The sequence below is a fragment of the Mya arenaria genome, chromosome 13 (genome assembly GCF_026914265.1).
Source record: "Mya arenaria isolate MELC-2E11 chromosome 13, ASM2691426v1".
Classification (NCBI taxonomy): domain Eukaryota; kingdom Metazoa; phylum Mollusca; class Bivalvia; order Myida; family Myidae; genus Mya; species Mya arenaria.
This window is the reverse complement of record NC_069134.1, coordinates 7,288,294-7,309,657: the sequence shown is the minus strand read 5'-3', so window position 1 is coordinate 7,309,657 and position 21,364 is coordinate 7,288,294. Positions and strand designations below refer to the sequence as shown.

Genomic DNA, 21,364 nt, shown 5'->3' with positions numbered 1-21,364 from the left:
TAGTTTTAAATCTACTCTTTATACCAGATAAAATATTTTAACAGACACACATAGAATAACTTTCACTTTTTCTTATCAAGCAAGGAAAATGTTCATTGAAATTTGTTTTAATGCAACAGTTAAGAAGAAGTGATGTCAAGAATTTAATCATTTGTGATCCATCGCTTAAATCGGTTTCATCAGTTTTTATACAAATTATCAATGAAAACCATTATGCAGTACAAAAAGTAACTAGAATGTTAACTTTGACTAATGACAGGCTACTGACACCATTTTCTCAAACATCTTAAAGGGTAACAAAATAGGTAACAACTAATGTTTAACTCATTAGACTTCAATGGCCAAAATAAACAAGCAAATAATTTGTATACAGTACAAAATATAGGGATATTTTGGCACTTTTTTAACTGGAGAATAAGTGGCCAAGTAGCTATTAAACGAAGATCCTGTTTATGTAGACTGATATTCTTTCAACTGTACAAAAATCAATCACATTTTTATGTTTTGATCATTCAAGTCAAAGTACAAAATAATGCATTAAGTTAAAAAAAAATGTTTTTGCATTTATCAAGTAAAACCTATCTGTGTTCCTTATAACAGGATATTGCCAAGTTCACTATATTTGTTCTGGTATAATTAATGTAATTTTTACATTCTTAAGAGTATTATTTTCTTTATAGGAAATAAACTTCATGATCTTCATGATAAACTGATTTGTATTTAAACTAAGAAATTTGGATGAATTAAATAAGCCACTTAAACTTGTTACGCTTAAGAACTTTTGACTAACTAGATGAAGTAGGTGTTAAGCTTAGTGTTTAAAATTATATCTACTGTAGTTGTCTTATTCCGCATCTGTTAAAATTTACCAATTCACTTCATTAAAGGGACTCATTCAAAGGCTCAGACATTAAATTATGTGGAATATGAACAAAATGCTTTTTACAATTAAAAACATCTTAACAAGTTCATATAAGATCTCAATCACTGAAATATGTGACATGATTTTATTTGTTTTTCCGGAAAGTAACGTTATTGAAAGTTGAATGATTTAAACCCAAAAATTACAAAAATATGTTAAAAGAAGTATCTGCCAGTGCTATACGCTAACAAGTTAGTGTATGATATGAATAATTTTTATCAAATTTGAAAACAATCATCCTTTTAAAATCAATAACAGCTGATTCATGTTTGCAACACACTTCCATCCCATTGGAAGAACAATCATTTTGAATACCAAGTTTTTTTCAGACCATGCACTCAAGGTTTTTACTATGCCTTACTGAATTTTATGTTATCTCAGTTTTAAAAGTGGAGTTTTGCACTCTTAATTTGACAATGGTAACATCGGTCTTCATTCTTATGTTCTAAATATTAACTCTGTTGTTGAATGAACAAACTTCAAAAGGTTTCTTAAAAACTTATCAATGACACAATGACCTACTGTTAACAAAATCTCATCTCCTATACAAATAAATATATCAAACTGAAAGAGCACATGTTGATCAACAATATCAAACAAGATAGTCGGTTGTTCAATACTGATAGAGGAACTGATAACAGACAGATTGGGACATTTTGACACAGATAGTAATGACCAAGAGCAGATAATGATGACCATGACCAGGAGTAGTGACCAATGCTGTTATGATGGTCAATGTAACATGAAACACTTCACTGGCAAGTCTTGTGTCCATATTTGAGTCCATCCTATGTAAATAATGTACAGGGGTGGCATGTTTTTAAGCAATGTTGGTGGTATTCTTTTCTGAAGAGAAAAAAAACAATTTTACAGACTATTCAGAACAGGAGTAGATACAGATCTTGACATTGCAAAAAAGCATTTAGACTATTCATCCCATTCTGCTCACAATTCATGGTCAATTACATGGAGACTGGCACACTGACACACAAAACCCAAAAACTGCTACTGAAAACTGTAAATGCAAAAAAAAACATTACTGAATCATGCTACAGGTCATAAAAAGTCATGCATGCCACAAAAAAGATCTTGATATGAAGAGCATTGACAGGCAATTCCCTATGGAAGTTTCATGCATCTTGGCAGTTAATGTGAAAGCTAATATTCTATCACCAGTCCAGTTTGCAATTCTTTCAAGAACAGAAGACAACTCTTCCTTGACCATCACCCTAGAAGGTTACAAAGACATACATGGCATTTGGAACAAAACCAAGACACAACAAAAACTATTCAACATCATACAGGTGGGCGTTCTTTAATCCACAGCAACCAGGTATAAACATTGCCAATAAACAACTGGTTTAACTTGGCCAAATGATACATCAATGGTTACTGAAATTGCTAGTTACATGCAACAAAATACAAGGGTCGCAATGGCCTGTGCAGCTACATGGGCGACATACATGATTGAAAGTAATGAAGCTGTAAGTAGCTGAAATAGATAGACTCTAATGGCTGATCTAGTTTCACCTTACAGCCTCAGGAATTTGTATTGATAAAACCAATGCCATGATAGTGTCTCATTATTGAAATTTGAACCTGAACAAATCTATTTCAACATTCAAAAGTAGGCTATAATCATCTTTCATCAGCTGTTTTTACACCATAAATTAAAATCAACAAGCCAAAATGATACAAAGAAATGATAAGTGTTTGGGGAAACTACTGATCAACACCCTTGGGGACTTTAAAACTATTATCTAAGTCACTGGGTAATACCATCTAAACCAGACAAAGGGAATTCCTAGTTGGGGTTTCATCAAAGGAGTTTGAACAATATGTACAGTCTATGTTTCACACAATCAGTGGTCAGTAGGTGAAGATCAGACATCAAAATATCACGGTGAGTTAAAGGAATTAAGTCCAGCCTTTCTGTTTTCCTAAGTAGCCGTTATGCCAATTTAGATTTGAAAAAGACAAATCCATCAATTTCACAAGTTGATTGGAACATAAATTATCTAATTCCTTTCAACTTAACAATCTTATCCTGTTCTCTTTCATGGAGAAAATGAGATGCCCAGGATACTAGTTGGAGTTATAAATTACTATTACATCACATAATAACCATTGATACCTGAGAATCTGTTGGTGAACAAGGATGAATACAGCAACAAACCTACTGCAGCAGGAGGACTTTCAATGGCCACCAACATTGGTAACACCTATAGCTTGACCCCAGAGTACAGCAACATATCTACTGCTGTATGAGAACTTGCAATGGCCACCAACATTGGTAACACTTATAGCTTGACTCCAGAGTACAGCAACATATCTACTGCTGTAGGAGAACTTGCAATGGCCACCAACATGGTAACACCTATAGCTTGACTCCAGCAACACAACTACTGCAGCAGGAGGACTTGCGATGGCCACCAACATGGTAACACCTATAGCTTGACTCCAGCAACACAACTTCTGCAGCAGGAGGACTTGCAATGGCCACCAACATGGTAACATCTATAGATTGACTCCGGCAACACAACTACTGCAGCAGGAGGACTTGCAATGGCCACCAACATGGTAACACCTATAGCTTGACTCCAGCAACACAACTTCTGCAGCAGGAGGACTTGCAATGGCCACCAACATGGTAACACCTATAGCTTGACTCCGGCAACACAACTACTGCAGCAGGAGGACTTGCAATGGCCACTAACATGGTAACACCTATAGCTCGACTCCGGCAACACAACTACTGCAGCAGGAGGACTTGCAATGGCCACCAACATGATAGCATAAATGTATTCAACAATAGACATGTGAAGAATCTAAATCAGATTGGTAGGTTGGCGTCAGATGTGCCATGCTGAAGCATTATACCATAATATATGGCTGACAAGATCACCTTTTACTATACCTTTGACTCCCATGTACTTACACACACCAAGTCTCAACTGAAACCAGCAGATTCAAACAGCCTTTGACACAACCCATACCTATAAGAAGCATTTTTAACTACTGATAATTGCTATTATAACACAAGAAGTTCTGAAGTGCTCAATGGCTTAATATTTTGAGTATAATATGTTGAAATAAGGCAGACAATAGTGAATGACACTTCTTTAGTAATTTGTTAAACATTAAGATACAACTTTAAACTCTACCTGGTAGAAATGTTAAAGGAACTGTCAAAGGCAGCGACCCAAACAGCTTAAGGTCTGTAGTGACATAAAAAAGTACAATATCAAATTTTACGATGAATGGTGATCTATCTATTCATTTAAGGAATGACAGCTGCTTATTTTCTTCTGTTTAAAGCAAATCATGACAGGTAAACATTTTCATTATCTCTAATCACATGCCTTTCCCTCCAGTAAAGGAGTCTATTGAAAACTAAACACTGTAACAGTTTTATGGCTTCCATCCTTAGAAGTTATTTACCCATAATCTGCACTTTTCATCCTTAATTGCAGTGTACATGGCAACCAGCAAAAAAACTATGGGCGATATTTTTCTACAATTGCATGACCTATAATCATGAAAAAGCTTTTTCTGAACAAAACAAAAAGGTACGCGCTTTAACACTACGTTCAAATTTCATCTAACTAGGCCAATTAGTCTGCATAAATACACATGTAAGACAATTTACTGAAGTGTAACATCTTAATAGGGTAAACTTTATGACAAACACTGGACATGCTCATGCTTATTGGAATGCACTGGGATGCGAGCTTTGATAAGATAAAATAATGAATATGTTCCTCATAAAAGCGGCAATAAAATGATACACTTCTGATCTTAAGGTGTTGTCTCATGCTCAGCGTAACTGAAAACATGGTAATTAATCTCGGAAACCTGAGCCTGTTTGTATCACTATATCATAATGCTAGACAGTGGGTAGTGTAAGACTTGCGAATAGATTGCTCTGATATAACGGAAACATCAGAATATCTATTGATACAAATATATTGTTTAACTAGAGTGTATCAATATTTCAATCTCATATTTCAGGAAGATATGAGTTAAAACTATGAGTATAATACCATCTAGACATGCACGACACATCGCCACTAACCAGATAGAAGTCAACGATTTGCATCAGAATGTTAACATGGATTAAAAAGTGTCACTGGTTTTCTATGGAACTACAGGAACCTGAGACACCCAAGCTGTGTCTGTATCATTTCTCAATCTTGTATCAGGTAGTCTCCAATCATGGCTACTTCAATCTACTAGATATGTCCTTTGTCTTCTTCATGATACAAAAGCAGGGGTTGACTGAGGGTCGAAGATTATCTCTACATGGTACTTCTTGTAGATGATTGGATTAATGATTATTAAACATACCGATGGGAATCTTTGTTAGATTGTACCAACAATGTTCACAGACCATTTACACTTATCTTGCCACTGTTTTATAGCACTTGATAACATTTAATAAACATTAAGAAAGATCATGGTGAGGGATTGATAGAAATCTGTGAATCCATGTTTAATCATTGAAGACCTTTTTTTCATACATGTTCTTCAAAAGGAACAATATACCTGACAAATCACACCAGCCGTATGACACATGCTTCAGTTATGACAAGATATCATGAGAATTTTGTCATATCTCACAGATGAGAAAAAGCATGAAGGACAAGATTTTTTGCAAAAAAAAAAGAAATTTGTATATTCTTATTTTTGCAAGGAAGATAACATTTCTCTTTTTTTGGCATTGCAAAGCAAAGATTATAAGTATCAAGTCCTTTGTAGTTTAAAGTAAGTAAACAACATGCCAGAGACATTCAGAAAACCAAGACAGCAATGATGTGTTGAACGATCAATAAATTAATAATTAACAACATTTAAAACACAGCTTTCAGTTAAAAAAGGCATAAATCATGGACAGTGTGACATTTATATCACATACTTTCAAACTCATCATAAGGCTAAAGTCCTGTTAACAGGTGAATAAACTTTGTTTAACATTAGGCCATATTTGTGAAGCTGTTATTACTAGAAACAACCATTAAGTGCTTTAAAGCCATGAGCCCATGTCTGTGACCTATTATCAGATGTTTGCTTTCAAAAATTGGGGCCACTACATGCAGTAGTATGAACCATGATAACAGTTCTTCTAGAATGAAAGATGTGTCATATGAATGCCAATAGTTCATTGCCATGTATTGATATCTTGAAAGGTTGGGGATGTGGGCCATGCAATAGGCCACTGACATTATATGATATTGTTACCCCTTACTGGTCCCGTAACTGACCAGGCTACCCATGTGGGCCATGCAATAGGCCACTGACATTATATGATATTGTTACCCCTTACTGGTCCCGTAACTGACCAGGCTACCCATGTGGGCCATGCAATAGGCCACTGACATTATATGATATTGTTACCCCTTACTGGTCCCGTAACTGACCAGGCTACCCTATCATTCTAATATCAAAATTATGTCCAGTGTTTAGCCCTGCTATATGCCTTATTAAATATAAAAAAAATCTCGATTAATAACACTATCATCAATTGTTTTTTGTAATTTTATAAACTTAAAAAAGAATGCACTGGAAAAGATTACAAATGAGTTTTGTGTAAGGATAAATACATTTAGTTATTTCAAAGCAGTGACAAATGCCCTGCAGGGAGTTTAATGACGCAATGCACATGCCCAATTCATGAGTCTTATAAATCATTCAGATGTTTTCATGGAATAGTAAGTTATACAGTGAATTTAAAGAAAGTTAAAATGACTGTTTACTGTGCTCTGCATAACTCAGATCATTTTACCTTCATTAAGGAACAAATCAGTGTTCAAACTGGCTGTGTTGAGTGACGTTCATAAATGAACAAATCAGAGTTCCATGTGTTGTGTGACCTTCATAAATGTACAAATCAGAGTTCCATGTGTTGTGTGACCTTCATAAATGAACAAATCAGAGTTCAATGTGTTTTATGACCTTCATAAATGAACAAATCAGAGTTCCCTGTGTTGAGTGACCTTCATAAATGAACAAATCAGAGTTCCATGTGTTGTGCGACCTTCATAAATGAACAAATCAGAGTTCCATGTGTTGAGTGACCTTCATTTTTCAGCTGACAAAGATGAAAATTCATTTTTTAACTTCATTTTCAAAGTAAAAAAAGTTAGCTACATATCCTCATTTTCTCAAAATGGCAAGCACGGGATACATATTTTTCCAAGAACAAGGAAAATACAAGACTAAGAAATAAACCCTTCCACAAATTCATAAAAAAATGTATTATTTAACACTGACATCCCATAAAGGCCAGACACGTTATTCATGAATATCTTGGCTGCATCTAATGTCTGAGAGACCATTAATTTGTCTGCCGGCACCAAAGAATAGGCTTATATGGAAATATATCTGGAAATGTCTTCAGGTTATGGGCCAAACAGTGGGCACTTAAAGACATGGAATAAAACAATGAAAACTACAGGGACAAGTCAAACAGATAATGAAGAGCTTAATGGGTTCAGGATGAAGAACAAGTCGCACATTTTAAAGGGTAATAACTCTTAGTAAATACTAAGCAGACTGCAAGAACACAGTAAATAATGTTATCACATAATAAATACTGTACTACTACTGAAAATTATGGGATAGGTTGTAGGTTTATCATGGGAATATTTTATAACTAGACACCAAATGAAAGAGCCATGAAAGAGCCTTCGACACAGACACAACACTCTTCCATGCAATTGCAAAACAGAATAACATGGCGTAAAACAATACGTGGAACCTATAAAATCCTAAAATGCATGGTAAAGATACAGCTCTGATAAGGTTCAATCAAAACTAATCCTTTTAATAGTACACATTTTGAATTTAAACCTGACCTTTGACATTTGAGGTACAGAGCTGGGTCTTGTACCGGTATGTGACATGTCACCTCATCATGGCAAGTGTTTTTGAAAATCTAATAATGCATCCTCAAGACACAGCTTGGACAACAACAAGGATCATTCCAATCTTTGACCTCTAAACATGACCTTGACCTTTGAGGTAAAGACCTTGGTCTTGTGCATGACAAGCTGCCTCATCATGGTGAATTTTCTTGGCAAGTTTCTTTGAAAATCCTATAATGCATGGTCAAGATACAGCCCAGACAAGGATCAACCTTTCACCTGTAACCTTGACCTTAAAAGTCAAGACCTGGCTCTTGTGCGTGACATGCCACCTCATCATGCATGGTGAACCTTCATGGCAAGCACATACACAGAACCGCCATTGAGAGAACTATATCCTCCTAACGGGCTCAACAAAAAAGTAAATAATTATGATGCATAATTTTGAACACTAAAGTGGTTTAGTTATTATGGGGTTACACTTTTATTGTGATTTGAGCACAGGTCGACCATTCCTTAACACACAGCTTTGGCAGACAGCAACCTTAACTATTTGGGAGTTCTCCAGAAATGTTTTGCTCCTGACAGCATAGCCATTAACTGTCTGGACAAAGTTGGCACATGTATGGAGAGCCATTTCTCATTGGAACATCATACATAATGCTGCCATACTCCTCCTCAAACAGATACAGGCCAAATATGGTAAAATCCCAGACAGACAGATCGAACATATTATGTAATAGGATTCTGATGTAATATGCGGAACTTACAGAATAATGGAAGTCTTGATAATTATCTTTTTTATTCTGAAGCCCCTCAAAAGTCCAGAATTGCTGCTGCTTAAGGAATTAGAATATTCATTAAGGCTTTATGATATCAGAAAAGGCCACAGATGGCAAGAGTAATAAATATAGATTTCATTCCATTTCTGCAGGAAATGTAAGCTTCAATGTCTACAAAAAATGGCTATATTTGCTTTAAATACACTTCTCAAAAATAGCATGACAGTCTTGAAAAAAAACACTGTTTTTGTTGTTATTGTTGAGAAATATTTAATGGCTGTATACAGTCAATTATGTGCCCTTTCGATCTGAACAAAAACATTAACAGGTTAATTTTCTACATTACTATCAGTGTAGCTATCCTTTGAACCTTAATTGAATACTTTGGCCTCACACTTTGAAAAGCACTAAAAGACCATTACCTTGGCTCCCTTTAAAATAATCTTAAATGGCACACTGTTTTCAACTGTTCTAAAATTTATGGGATAGTTTTTAAGGGATTCTGGAAACCTAGTATTTAGGCACTGATTAAGTTTCATTTGATAGTGGCCCTGTTAACAGAAAGGAGCAGGCCGAGTGGAAGGTGGGGTATAGCACCAGAAAACATGATAACAGTATTGTTAGGCCTAACTTGTTCAAATAATTGATGTATAAAGCAGGCATTTTAAACACACCTTTGGCTGATAAATGATAGCATTTGAGGTCCAACAAGTGTCCTGTTCCGATATTTAAAGGCAATCAACCCACTACTGTGCTCTCTGGCTTGGCCATCACTGGCATGCAAATAGTGGCCAGCGCCGCACTTGACCAAACAGCAGAAACTGAAACAAATTATAATAACAAGTTCATTTAATGATTTTTATCAACAGGTTATAACCATGTTACTTAAACAAAGAGATCTACTCACTAAGAGTTACTTAAAATCATAGGATGATTATCCACATTATACTTAATTGTGAGATGTAAAATCTTTGACAGAATAAAAAATGGCCATCTAGAAGTATGTCCTATTCTGTTTTTGTTTTGTCAGTATCAACACAAAAACTTTTGTGAAATACGAGTTTAACATGAAGTGAATATCCTGTTTAAGATATCCTGTTTAAAGTGACCAATCCAGTTTATGGCCATTCATTTTGATTGTCTTTTATGGAAAACTTCTTTAAACAAATATTTTCTCCCGGATATTTGGATAAAGATATCATGAAGAGTTTGGGAACATCCTTTTAACCACAACAACTTGCCATGGGTTTATTTTACAAACATCATAGACACATACCAGTGCCTTCATGTTTTGACACCAAAAAATGAGTTCTCCTGGTAATGCGTCTGAAAACTTGTTTTATAATTATTTTACTCTTTGATACCAAGATTGCAGAAAAGAATACAATTAAAAATAAAACAAACTTGATTGAAGTGGGGAGCGAACCCTCACTGGTATAGTCAAGTAAAAATAGTAGACTGGTACCATATCCACTCGCCCTCAAGGACTCATAGTAAACTGATGGATATTTTAACCTTTAGTAAATACATTGCAAGCATCACATGATAATGTCAATCAACCAATAAGATATAGCCCTTTGTTGAAAAAAGTTTCTTATGTTTTTCAAAAAGACAATATTTAAGCATATATATATATACCAAGATTTGTTGAAGGGTTCCTACCATCAGTATCTCAGTTTTAACACTCTTAATAATTTGTCACACTTTATCTGGTAATAAAAAAAAATAAAAGTAAAAAGTGCATTTTACAAACCATGAAATAGTCCCATTAAATTTGCAGTAGTATTTTCATGCTTTCATGACATGGCCTGAAGATTTGTTAATCTAGTTGCTCCTTCTTGCAAAGGGTATCAGTTTTGTAACAATATTAAAGCATCCTTCTGATCTGTATAGGAATTACATTCTAAGGTTACAAATAGATCATAATTATTAACTCCCATGTGGGTATAATAATTAAATTAGGTTCTTCAACATGTTAAGGTGTTAACAGAGCAGAGCAACCCTGGTTTCTTCAGACAGCTTCATTTTCAAACTGTCAATGATGATAAATTATGAACTAAATGAAGGAAAACTCTGTTTTGTTTGCTTATCATAAATAATGCCTTCAAAGTGTTTCAACATGAATTTCAAGATGCTCTGCTGGGAGAGGTAATAGAAAAATACCCATCTTTCATTGGGTGAGTATTTTGATGACCGGGCACAATCATTACAGAGGTCAAAATAAATGACCCCAAATTATCTCCCAAACAGCACAGGAAACGGCTCTTTGTTGATCCTTTAATTATTTTTGTTTGCATAAAGCTGAGATAAGAGATTCCATGTTAAAATCAAATTAAAGAAAGTGCCCAAATGTTTATACAAAAGTAACTCTTTCTTAAATACCACCTTTATTCAATTACCACCCAAAGATTGCTAATGTAATGGACAGTAAAAGGCAAGGCTTCAATGCATATTGTCTGAATTTAAAATAGCCCTTTTCAAAGCTACCTGACTTGAATCTGTCCTCAAATAATGGAAGCCCTTACAATGGTGGAGGCACATATTTGGATAACAGGTTTGTCAGGATGTGGTACTTGACAGCAGATTTAGAACTATCTCCAACTTGGGTGACGGTCTTTCTGCAAACAGAACTGCAAACACATCAAGCACTTGTACATAATTTCATAGAAATCAAGACAATCATTAAGTGTAAAAATGCTGAACAAAGTTGCCAAGTAGGTCACTAGAGCTTGGATCTAAACAAATGTCTTAAAAGGTTTGGTTTGTTCGCTTAATCTGGGGGTGGCAGTTATGACATTAAGTTCAGTAATTCTAGTACTAATATTGTGATTTCTTACAAACATATGAACAATCTTTGAGCTTTAAGCAGACTGATGACATACTAAGTAACTGAAACATTTGTAATATTAATAAACATACAACAGTATCACCATTCCTTTAACTTTCAAGGTCTGGCACTGATTGAAGTCTCGTGCCAGCTGAGTGAAATAATAGCAGAAGTACCAAAAACAATATGCCAAATGGTGACATTGCGAGCCCTTTGAAAGAGCCTTTGACACAGACATGATATTCTTCCATGCAATTGCAACACAGAATAACATTGAGATGAACAGTATGTGGAACCAGACACAATAGACCTCATCATGGTGAACTTTCATGGCAAGTTTTTAGAAAATCCTATAAGGAATGGTAAGGACACAGCACAGACAAGGATACTTTTAACCTTTGACCTCTAAGTGTGAACTTGACCTTTGAGGTACAGACCTTGTCTTTTGTGCCACACACCACCTCATCATGGTTAACATTAATGGCAATTTAAAATTCAAGTAAATCCTATAATGCATGGTCAAGATACAGCCTGGACAAGGTTCAGTCCGGACAGTCAGACTAACATGACTGGGATGAAACCGCCATTGCAACAGTCATGTCTCACTCACCTCAAGTAGACTAAAAAACAAGAGCTGTCACAGAGACAGCACGCTCGACTATTCCGCCGCTTTTCAGTGTAGGGATTGAAAGGTTTTGGCGAAACATGCATGGATCACTGTTAGAGTAGATTTCAATGCAATACATGATGTGCTGAGATATTAACATAAATGTAGATACATGCAAAATTTTAACCAGAATTTCTAAGTCTAATAATAAAGGGCCATTATTTGCAAAATACAGTTATCTAATTTGGTTATTCAATTAGGTTGGGTGGTTGAATACCATTGTATAAAGTCTCAATGCAATACATCAAATAGTTGCTGAGATATTAACCTATGTGTGCTTACATGCAAAACCTTAACCAGAATTTCTAAGTCAAATAATAAAGGCCCATAATTGGCACTATATTCAAAAAAGTGTTATCTTATTTCATTAATTTAGTAGATTAGATAGTTAAGAATACATATCTAAAGTTTCAATGCAAAACATGATATAATTATTTGCTGAGGTATTGACTTAAATGTGGTTACATGCAAAACCTTAACCCGAATTTTTAAGTCGAATAAAAAAGGTGCCATTATTTGAATTTAATGCAAACTAGAGTTATCTTACTTGGTTAATTAAGTAGGTTGGATGGTTCAGTACCATTGTATAAAGTCTCAATGCAATACCTCAAGTAGTTGCTGAGATATTAACCTATGTGTGCTTGATCGCAAAACCTTAACCAGAATTTCTAAGTCGAATAATAAAGGCCTATTATTTGCATTAAATTCAAATAATTGTTATCTTACTTCATTAATTTAGTAGGTTAGATAGTTGGGAATACATATCTAAAGTTTCAATGCAAAACATGATGTATTTACTGAGATGTGCTTGCATGCAAAACCTTAACCAAGGTATGACACGACGCAGACGCTTGGGTGAGTAGTATAGCTCTCCTTATTCTTCGAATAGTCCAGCTTAAAATCAGACTCAATTTTACTGACCACTTTTTATCTGATATCTTACAAGATTTTTAAACAACTTATACCTATTTTGACTGCCTCTCTTCACCTTCCAAGCCCGTCATATATGCCTTAGTACACAAAGTATCCCTGACACCAGGTATAAAATATAACAGGTTATTAATTTTTCTCCATTTTTATGAGACCTACCATTAACTGTTTTTATTAAGTACAGAATTTTATGTCAAGAAAATATGCTTTCAGGTTAAAATAGGCATTTACATGTTCATATACAGACATAATGAACAATTTTTATGATGAAGTTTTACTGCTCAGTAACTTTATTCCTTCCAAAATACAATTTAATTCTTTTATACAATTTTAACACGTTAAACTTCTAATTATTACTTTTATGGTGAAAAGGTTGTTGTAAAATCTAGAAAAGCTTCCTATTACATAAGCAAAAATGATAACATGCACCTCGTGGAGATTTTTACCAGAATACGCTGCCTTCTTCCCTTCCATTTATACAGCGATGTCTCATGTTTTGCAATGGCTGTCACATCTTTTTTGTTCAAGTGTTATTGTAAAAACAGCTTTTTTGATCATTCTTGATTCAATTTCCTGTACAGACTATTAGAAGGACTAGTAGAAAAGCTAATAGAGGACTAGTAAACAGTACTAGTAAAAAATAGCAGAATCCAGATACTAGAACAATCTGTACTAATAGAAGTGAAGTTCTATTATAAATCAGTAATAGTCAAAGCCAAGTACTAGTATAAGACAAATACTAGAAGAAATCAGTACAAATAAAAGTCAGCACAATTAGAAGCCAACTTCTACTAAGTTGGTACTACTACTAGTTGAAGTCAGTACTAGTAGAAGTCAGTACAAGTAGAAGTCAGTACTAATAGAAGCCAGTACTAGTGAAAGCCAGTACTGGTAGAATCCATGTTGTAGTAGAAGTCAAGTACTAATAGAAGCCAGTACTAGTAGAAGTCAGTACAAGTAGAAGTCAGTACTAATAGAAGCCAGTATTAGTAGAGGCCAATTACTAGAAGAAGCCAGTACTAGTAAAAGAAAGAACTAGTAGAAGCCAGTACTTGTAGAAGCCAGTACTGGTAGAAGTCAGTAATAATAGAAGCCAGTACTAGAAGAAGCCAGTACTAGTAAAAGCAAGAACTTGTAGAAGCCAGTACTTGTAGAAGCCAGTACTGGTAGAAGTCAGTACTAATAGAAGCCAGTACTAGTAAAAGCAAGAACTAGTAGAAGCCAGTACTTGTAAAAGCCATGTACTAGTAGAAGCCATGTTGTGGTAGAAGTCAAGTACTAATAGAAGCCAGTACTAGTATAAGCCAGTACTAGTATAAGCCAGTATTGGTAGAAGCCATGTACTAGTAGAAGCCATGTGCTAGAAAAAAACAGTACTAGAAGAGGCCAAGTATTAGTGGAGGTCAAGTATTAGTAGAGGCCAAGTATTAGCAAGGCCAAGTATTAGAAGAAGCCAGTACTAGTAGAGGCCAAGTACTAGCAGAAGCCAGTACTAGAAGAAGCCAGTACTAGTAGAGGCCAAGTACTAGCAGAAGCCAGTACTAGTAGAGGCCAAGTGCTAGCAGAAGCCAGTACTAATAGAAGCCAGTATTAGTAGAAGCCAAGTACAAGCAAAAACATACCATGACAAGACATATTCTAGCCAAGTAGCAGATTGTACTAAACATGAAAAAGCTGGTATGCATGGTTTATTGCAATAAGCTAGATAATCTTCTAACTAATAAAATAAGGCAATAAAATTAATCAAAATTTCCAGTTCCAGTTTACTATTGTAAGGATTTTTTTTATTGCCTAAATCTGAACGACAGCCATTTATCAGGATGTTTATTGTAGAATTATTTCAGGTATATGAAAAAAAACACAAGCTCATGGTAATGAACTCTGCTTTTTCCTCCAAGATCTAGAACTAAAGTGTAACATATTGTTCGGTGGAAGCTGCCGGGGCTCATGGCTCATGACACGTATAAATTTCTGTTGGCTTTTGTTCCTCTTCCAGATGGATGTTTTATTACTTCATTGTTGTTGACCTATAGCATTAATGCATGGAGTGATTAAGAGATAAACCACTCAGGAACTGGACATACATCTACATCAAAGACAGATCATCTTACCATCCAATATCCTATATACAAGATTTTTGTGTTGTTATTAATTTTGTTTTAAATATAAAAAAAATGATTGCCAATTCACAATTGCACATGTAAATGACTACCTTATAAAACTGAGTGAAACAAGAGCACTTATAGCAATTGCATGCTATTTTACAATAGTAGTACTACAGATTTATGACCACAAATTGATGCAGTTACATACAATATGTAAACACAAGTGTTCTTACTCTGTTGTTGATTACCAAAGACTTAAATCATTCAGTGTTCAGTCTGTCAATTTCAGATGATGGTATTATCTTTCAATCAATTGACGAATAATAGATATTTTTGTGAGAACAAAAAGGAATATGAATTTGAAATCATTTGTAAATTTCAGCTAAAAATTCAAGACTGAACATTGATATATCTTGGTTAAGGAATGCTGTTCCATAAGGAAAATAGATTGTAAGACAAACATGCTAAAATTAAATATATATACCTTTCAGAAAAATAATAACAAAAGTCATGTTAATTAAAAGCAAATAGATTAAAGTCAAAATTTTACAAACATTTAAAGAAAAATATTTTTTGTGTGTAATTACTGAAATATAAGGGACAGATTAAGTCTGTGCAAATCTTAATTATGTCAAGCTATATGATTTCTTCTGATTATTATATTGAGTTATTGACTTAATTTTCATTATTAGTTAAATCTCGATCACGACTTGATAATAGGTCACTCAGACATAAAGATAATCTAATATTGCACCTAGACTGCTTAATAGTATTTTTCCCTGCACTTACTAGGGATTAATGAGATCAGGCTCTAACTGCTATTTACTCCAATAGCCATCTGTTGACTTTTCATTTAGCTTTGCTTCTATATATGTACATACCTATCAATAAAACTGTCTGGCGCAGAGTTATTGTCAGACCCTCTTAATCTGTCCTACATCTGTACATTAGTTCAACATTCAGACACACTGGACCTGCAGTGAGCACACAGTAAGGAAAACAAGGTTTAGTGGGATCTAAGAGCATCATAAAATTTTGGTATCTCCCATTTACAACCTTACATTCATTATACTGTGACTTTATCTATCTTTATGGACCCGACCAAACATAATTTATCCATAAAAGTGAATTGTTAGAATATTGTTTACCTTCATGGTCACATGATAGCCATAATTGTAGTAACAGTGACCAGACAATGGCTGTACAACGGCAAGAGATGACACTGGCGGAGTGGAGAGGCCCCTCGGCCCTGACGTCCAGTAGTGACCTCAGCTGACTCAGGAGTTCATCAAACATCCAGTCCCAAGCTTCTTGTTTTCAGAGTTAATGACATGCACACTTCAAAAGAATCATCTGAGCATGCTCCTGCATCAGCTTAAAATAAGGAGAGTTATTTATCAACTGGACATTTGACTTACCTATCAGAAAGAAGAATCTTTAACCTTTTAGAAAGCTCAATGACCACAACTGACATATTTAATACAGATTCTAAAGGAGTAGAGATGAGAAAAGCCCATAAAACTTAATAAAAGGCCTGAAAAATGACCATCTTGATTGTTTATGCTAATAAATTATATCAACCTAGATGTAGTATAACAAACCTTTCTCAGGTTTGTTTTTTAAAGGAACATCACCCCACATGTTTTATTTCTGTATAATTTAAACATCTTAATGTGACACTATTGCCATCATAATACCTAGGAATGGTTCTATATATGGCAGAGGAGGTGTTCTTCTGGTAACAGGTCGCAGCAAAGGGGGTTGTCACGGTGCCAGCACTCTATATTAGGGTCAGTTGTGACCAAAACTAGGTCCAGACCCAAATAAATTGTGACCACCCTTATATATAGACTTTTTTTGGTCTGGACCTAGTTTTGGTCACAACTGACCCTAATATAGAGTCCTGGCACTGTGACAACCCCCTTTGGGTCGCAGTGTTTTCTGGCGATGAATTTATAACACATAATGGTCAAGTATTGTATAAATAAATGTCTATGAAGGTGTTGGAATGTCTTGACAGAAAGAATTTTTACAACAACTATTTTCATCTTTCATCTTTTAAAAAAATGCAGCAAGTCTGGAAAGCGATCATTTCTTTCATTCATTCTAATGAAATCAATGTTATCAGCTTCATCATTGTTTTCCACCTATTAAAAAGCAAATTGTTCTCGTAAAAGCCACATTAACATGTTTGCACTTTCATATCCTTCTGCATCAATTCTGCAGGGGATCACTGTGTGCACTTGAATGGAAACAAACAAGTAATTACACCACAGCCCTTTGAAGCTAAGCGGACAAACACTTCCCATGATGATGCAACACATTCAGACATTTTTGTCCACAAACCTTAGGCAAAATAAATAGCCCACATAATTATATGGGTTTCTGTTGTTTACTATAGTTCTTTAACTGTTATAACTTATAAATAACCAGTCATTGTTATTTGCCTTTCATTCTTAAAATAATCAAAAAAGATAATGACAGAAAATGCAGTCTCTTAAGACAAGTTAAACAATTATTTTGAAGGGGACAAGATCGACCTATAGTTACATGTTTGCCCTCTGACAGGCAGACATTGATACCAACACTGAACCAGGGCTTCATATCAACATTAATGGAGGAGTGGAACTGAAATTTAAAAGAATTATCATGGTGAAGAGTCACTGCACAGAATAACAAGACACATATCATTCATGGCATACCATGGTAAAACTCAATCAAACTGCAATGGAAGAATGTACAATACATTTTAAACTTTAATTCATTGCAGGTAGATATACTTTTATTTCCTCCAGTAATGAAGAGCAAAAGAGCTTCCCCTGATTCCATTGTAATCTGATTCAAGTTTATGGCATCATGTTTGCATTTTAATCACATTGTGTGTACAGAGTCAATATTAGAATCAAGGTAATAGCTTAAGTCAACAGAGTATCATGAAAGCAAAGAAACCATTTTGCACCTCCTGTCTGGCGTGAAATAATTGTGTTACATATCATTCTTAAAGGCTTAATATGCACCCTGTATGGTCCGGTTAATCTCTAACCATTTACGAATATCCATAAACAAAATTTACAATTTTGATAAGTTATTGAAGGTTAATAGAAATTTGATTACCAGTAACAAATTTATGACATATCATTCTTAAAGGCTTAATATGCACCCTGTATGGTCCGGTTAATCTCTAACCATTTACGAATATCCATAAACAAAATTTACAATTTTAATAAGTTATTGAAGGTTAATAGAAATTTGATTACCAGTAACAAATTTATGACCAAAGCCATTCAAAAGTCTGGCGCTAAATAAATATACAAAAGTTGGGGGCGAAAATGGTTTAGAGGTTAGGTATTACTAAATTTGTTCTGGGATAAAGCCCTGTCACAAGGTGCACATGCTCTTGGCCTCTCAAGAGGATGCAAGCTCTGGTTTCTACCCAAGAAAGTTGGACTTAACACTGACTGACCTACAATGTATAAGATCTTTTAACTTAAAACTCTTATCTACACAGGTCTAATAAAACTCAGCCATCTTGTCAGACATTTACTTATAACTTATTGACACCAATGTTATTAGTCATTGTCATATAAATGTTTTACGAACATCCAATTACAGGATTTTTGAGAAACTGGCTTTGGTTAAGTTTACTAGTAAAAGCAGAACTTATAAGGGATCATAATACTGATTACATCTAATCTCTATAAGAACATTGCCAAATGTTGACCTCCCCTCTGAATCAGTGCCCTAACAGATGCTATCTCAATGTCTGTAATTGTTGTTCAAATTCCTTTATCAACAAATACAGTACCCGACACAAATGTAATCCCTCACATTTTATATTTAACCCTCTTAAAGTGATAGGCTAATCCTGACTATATACATTGAAATTGATAAGCCTGTCTGATAGTTGTTTGGGGCTTCATAAAACTGTCACATTCAAAGTGACCACTTTGACCAAGCCATAAAATTTATATCTAAACACCAGCACCTATAATCTGATAAACATTTAACAGAATGAAGCCATTTTCAAGGGACTACTTTTTCCACAGTACCTATACTTGTGAATGACCTACTAGTAGTGGGATACTCACACTTCACACCTTTTTAACACAAGCACTGTCTGTGTGTCTACTGTATGACAAGTATCTAATGACAGGGTAGCATATCTCTAATCCTATGTTCCCTGCAGGATTCCATGAGTCTGGCACTGGCTTCCATTTTTAATGTGCATTATGTACATGGAAAAGAAATGTCAAACTGATTTTATCAGTGACACTAAGTCTTGTAATTTGCAATGGTTACTCTACAATCTTAAACTGTTATGAGTTCACAGGAGATGGACATGATCCCAGAGTTTACTAGTCACAATTGAATGTAAGATTTGAATTACATACATGAGGAAGTTTATCTCAAACTACATGTAATTAAATATATAGCTCCAGCAGTTGCCATGGCCTTGAATCTCTTTACCTTACCCATTAGTTACCAGACATTCATGGTGACAGAATGGAAGGCTAGCCAAGGTCCACAATTGACCAGGGACAACTCTACATGTACCAATAACATGTTCATTCACAAGGGACAGTTGCTAAATCTTCATGTAAAGGAAAGCATTTGCTTATGTTTATGACATGGAAACCCTAAATATAACATTATGATTATTCTTATTGACACTTGAAAGTTAATAAAAATTGGGGATTACGACTGTTTGCTAGATAGCTATAAATATACAAAGAGCATAACACTGTCTATAAATATTTTCTTTTTTAAACACTGAAAATATCAGGATACTATCTTTTGACAGGAAGTTTGTCTTCAGACGCCTGCTAACAATGCTCAGTATTTTCTTTTACTTAACAAGGATCATGTCTTTACAAAAGAAAACATACAAAGTTCCATCATTTATGCATAGGTTCATAAAGATCAGTTTCAAAACACAGATACTATCACAAGAGATTAAGAAAACAAACTTTGTCACCATAACCTATTAACGGGAGATTTGCAAAGCGACACTCCTAAAGGTTTTCCATGAATAGGGGAAAAAGCGTGACAGTCTCAAGCATTCATCCATAAAAGAAATATTTATAATGCACTTATCGACAGGAAATGGTGAGCTAAAAAGTTGTAAGCAATAAATAATCATGAAGTATTTGATATATTCATTTGAACACAAAACAGCATGAAAAAGAGAGTATCTCTAAAAATCTATTCAGGTGCTCAATGAGTCAAGAACCTTTTATAAAATGAAAGGGATTGAAAACCATGAAAAAAGCCATGTTCTTTTCTATTCACAACTTTTTTAAAATAATTATAAGAATACTTTGAATACAATAATGACACATTAAGCTTTTCTCAATTGTATCATGCCCCATAAATATTTTTTGTTTGTTCTATGTTCAAACAGGTTCCACTGAAACTAAAAATTCACTTTTCCTTGAAATGAAATGTGCTCCATTTTTCAGAAAAACAATACTCAAGGGAGAAAAGGATTCAATTTTAACCACTCCTTGCAGCATTCCACATTTTATCTCTGTTTGCAATATTTTTAAAAGCTCAATTAATCTTATCAAAATGAAATCCAAGCTTGAGTTTCGAGTTATGGACTTTACACTGAGTATCAGTTTGGACCCACTTGGTATCATAACAGTTGATTTGGGTCAGGTAATTCATACCCATAACTCAATAGGGACATATGAGTATTTGATAAGGTTAATCAAAAAGTTAATTCTCCATAGTTTATTTGAAATAATATTGTAACAATTGTCTATAGCCTCTGATACTGCTGGAATTTGCACTCCTTCAGAACTGATATAACTTAGTTTATCAAAGCCTTTGAGAGAAGAAGTCTCATGCTATACTTGAACATTTTTTTATAAAAAGAAGTACAATTAAATGCAATAAACCCAATAAAGTGATCTTACAGTTGCAAAGCTTCAGTCATCCTCATAAGGCATTTGCCTTAGGTTAATTGAAAATTTGAAATATGCCAAACAAAGATGTTCATGTGCCACTGGGCCATGGAGCTATCTATAATTTTGGTATGTTTGTTATCTGGCTGTGATTTTCAACATGCAGTTCTTGGTTTGAACTCTGCTTATTGTGAGGACAACAACATTATTAGAAACTGTAATAATTACAGTATGATCACAAACATGGCATACATGCACATCCCTGGTCAGCCGCCTGGTCGAGTCCACCATCTTCCTGTATGTCCTTCCCGTTGACCATGTCTCAATCACCCTCAAATGACTGGTTCATGGCCATTTTGTTA

General features: G+C 34.6%; 2 long non-coding RNA genes across 3 annotated transcripts; both read right to left on the bottom strand.

Annotated features, from left to right (window-relative positions):
- Positions 1 to 9,255: 9,255 nt before the first annotated feature.
- On the bottom strand, positions 9,256 to 14,024 carry LOC128213392 (uncharacterized). Of its 2 annotated transcripts, none has more exons than XR_008257725.1 (3): positions 11,055 to 14,024; positions 10,321 to 10,452; positions 9,256 to 9,388 (listed from the first exon to the last, which is right to left on the bottom strand). It is a non-coding gene; the product is annotated as an uncharacterized LOC128213392 (long non-coding RNA). The 2 variants fall into 2 exon arrangements; XR_008257726.1 differs by having other exon boundaries at positions 11,093 to 14,024.
- An 8-nt stretch (positions 14,025 to 14,032) lies between these two features.
- Positions 14,033 to 21,364, bottom strand: LOC128213391 (uncharacterized). Its single transcript, XR_008257724.1, has 4 exons — positions 21,255 to 21,364; positions 16,245 to 16,470; positions 15,978 to 16,070; positions 14,033 to 15,018 (listed from the first exon to the last, which is right to left on the bottom strand). It is a non-coding gene; the product is annotated as an uncharacterized LOC128213391 (long non-coding RNA).